Source organism: Podarcis raffonei, chromosome 17 (assembly GCF_027172205.1).
Source record: "Podarcis raffonei isolate rPodRaf1 chromosome 17, rPodRaf1.pri, whole genome shotgun sequence".
Lineage (NCBI taxonomy): Eukaryota > Metazoa > Chordata > Lepidosauria > Squamata > Lacertidae > Podarcis > Podarcis raffonei.
This window is the reverse complement of record NC_070618.1, coordinates 447,631-450,299: the sequence shown is the minus strand read 5'-3', so window position 1 is coordinate 450,299 and position 2,669 is coordinate 447,631. Positions and strand designations below refer to the sequence as shown.

At 44.3% G+C, this 2,669-nt stretch overlaps 1 protein-coding gene across 1 annotated transcript in view; it reads left to right on the top strand.

Annotated features, from left to right (window-relative positions):
- The first annotated feature begins 1,922 nt into the window (after nucleotides 1–1,922).
- LOC128404693 (NADH dehydrogenase [ubiquinone] 1 alpha subcomplex subunit 1-like) overlaps nucleotides 1,923–2,669 on the top strand; it is a 118,227-nt gene continuing 117,480 nt past the window's right edge. Inside the window, exon 1 of the mRNA XM_053370504.1 lies at nucleotides 1,923–2,053. The gene's annotated coding sequence lies outside the window, so the exon portion shown is untranslated. The remainder of the gene's footprint in view (nucleotides 2,054–2,669) is intronic.

Sequence of the window (2,669 nt, the reverse complement as noted above, 5' to 3'; positions counted from 1 at the left end):
GGCGCTGCTGCCAGGCCCAAGCCGTCGCCATGGCAACGCCGGGACTCGGCGGGGAGGGGCGCGGAGCCCCAGAGATAGGAAAAGGACAGAGGAGCCCGCGCTCTTTCCCCCCACAATAATATTTCTTATTTTCCATACATAAACAGAAGAGAAGAAAAAGTTAACAATAATAAAGGAAAAAGAATGAAACGGAGAAAAGAAAAAAAATATAAAACATAAAAGAAAACAAATCACCACATAAACTAAAACTTAATTAATTAAAATCCATCTTCATAAACATATTATTTGACTTCCTCAAATCTCTTCCATCTGAGTTTCTTAGTAATTACGGTATATATAGCAGTTTCCAATATCATTATTTCATAAAACCATATCACACTCATAATCATATTTCCTAACTTTTCTTATTGTACATTTTCTTATTTATTTATTTAATCCTAGGCCTAATTGATTCTTTCAAGTGATTACATATCTTTAATATTACAATATTTATTCAAATAGTCTTTAAATTTCTTCCAGTCTTCTTGGTGTTTCTCCTCTTCTTTCTGGTCGCGGAGCTTGCACTCTTTAGAAAGAGTTGAGGAGGAAGGTGCTTACCCCTCACTGCAGACGGTGACAGCAGCCGCAAAATTAAAAGACGCCTGCTTCTTGGGAGATAAACAATGACCAACCTAGACAGCATCTTAAAAAGCAGAGACATCACCTTGCCAACAAAGGTATAGTTCAAGCCATGGTTTTCCCAGTAGTGATGTATGGAAGTGAGAGCTGGACCATCAAGAAGGCTGATCGCCGAAGAATGGATGCTTTTGAATTCTGGTGCTGGAGGAGACTCTTGAGAGTCCCATGGACTGCAAGAAGATCAAACGTATCCATTCTTAAGGAAATCAGCCCTGAGTGCTCACTGGAAGGACAGATTGTGAAGCTGAGGCTCCAATACTTTGGCCACCTCATGAGAAGAGAAGACTCCCTGGAAAAGACCCTGATGTTGGGAAAGATGGAGGGCGCAAGGAGAAGGGGGCGACAGAGGGCGAGATGGTGGGACAGTGTTCTCAAAGCTACCAGCATGAGGGAGGCAGTGGAAGACAGGAGGGCCTGGCGTGCTCTGGTCATGGGGTCACGAAGAGGCGGACACGACTAAACGACTAAACAACAGCAACAAATTTTTGTCCATGCCGGGTTGCTCAACCATTGCTGCTGTGTCCTTTTTTTTAGCAGATCAAGATGATCTGGTGGTAGCAAAAACTGCAATATTTTTTTGGGAGGGCAATGCAGGCAATTACTTGATTATTGATGTAAACCCTCAAAATGTATTTTCTATAGTTAAGTTTTTACCTCTGTCTTCAGTGCGTTTTATTTTGTTTTATTGCTATGGCTAGTGGCTGATGCAAATAAGGATTCTTCTGAAGTGTAGAGTAGCCTATCTCGACCTTAGAGCCCAAGGTTGTTGGACTACAACCCCTATCATCCCTGACACACGGCCCTTCCTGCTAGGGATGATGGGAGTTGTAGTCCAACAACGTACTGGGACCCCAAAGTTTGAGAAAGGATGCTCTTCTAAGGAAGGATGTGTGTGCGCACCCTGCCCCTCTTCTCAATAACCTGGGAAGCTGATGCGATGCTTTGCTGCATGCAAATTAAAAGGAGTGCAAAGCTTCTTCACGGAGTTGTGGCCGCAGGCAGACTGACCAGATGGGCCTTTGTTGCAACCCAATGGCAATTTTGTATCATGGGTTTGTGGGGGTTTTTTCCTGCTCAGCCTCCTTTGCAACTCTAAGCTTGTGGAACTTCATCCCTAGGGAGACCCGGGTTGCCTGACAGTTTCCCCCCTCTTTTTTACAAAGCGATGTTTAGGACATCAGATATACAGTGGTACCTTGGGTTAAGAACTGAATTCGTTCTGGGGGTCTGTTCTTAACCTGAAGCACCACTTTAGCTAATGGGGCCTCCCGCTGCCGCTGCGCGATTTCTGTTCTCATCCTGAAGCAAAGTTCTTAACCCAAGGTACTATTTCTGGGTTAGTGGAGTCTGTAACCTGAAGCATCTGTAACCCGAGGTACCACTGTAATGCTTGTATCCATGTGTTGCTTAGTGCATTTGTCTTCCAATAGTGGGTCAGGTCTTGATCATATCAGAGACACCGCTGCTAATTTCTCTTTGGGTTTTTCCTTTTTCTTTTAGGAGAGGACAGGCAAGGAGTCCAGAATTCCCTCAGCTTTTAAGTTTGCATTTGTTCGCATAGCACCGTCAGTGCGCATGGGACTTCACAGAAGAGTCCTGCCTTGCAGGGGTTGGACTAGATGACCCTTGTTGCCCCTTCCACCTCCACCACTCTATGAATCTATGAAGACAAGAGGGCAGGCCGCTTGTTCTGAAGAGCTTGCAGTGCCAGATTTAGTAACTGTGTCAGAAAGCATTTTGGAGCGTGATACTTTTCTTCTTTCTTTTTTGGGGTTTGCTAAATATTGTGCTTTATTATTCCATTCAAAACCAACACACAAACTCTGCTTCTCGCTGAAGTTGTTGCCCCTTCGTCTGCCTCCTTTTATCCTTATCTTTTTCCTTTCTTTGGAGCCTGATACTGTCATTCCTGCGTGACACGGCCTCTCTTTAAAAAAGAAAAGAAAGTGGGCATGAACGGGGTGGGTGGATAAAAAACAAACCCCTTCTTG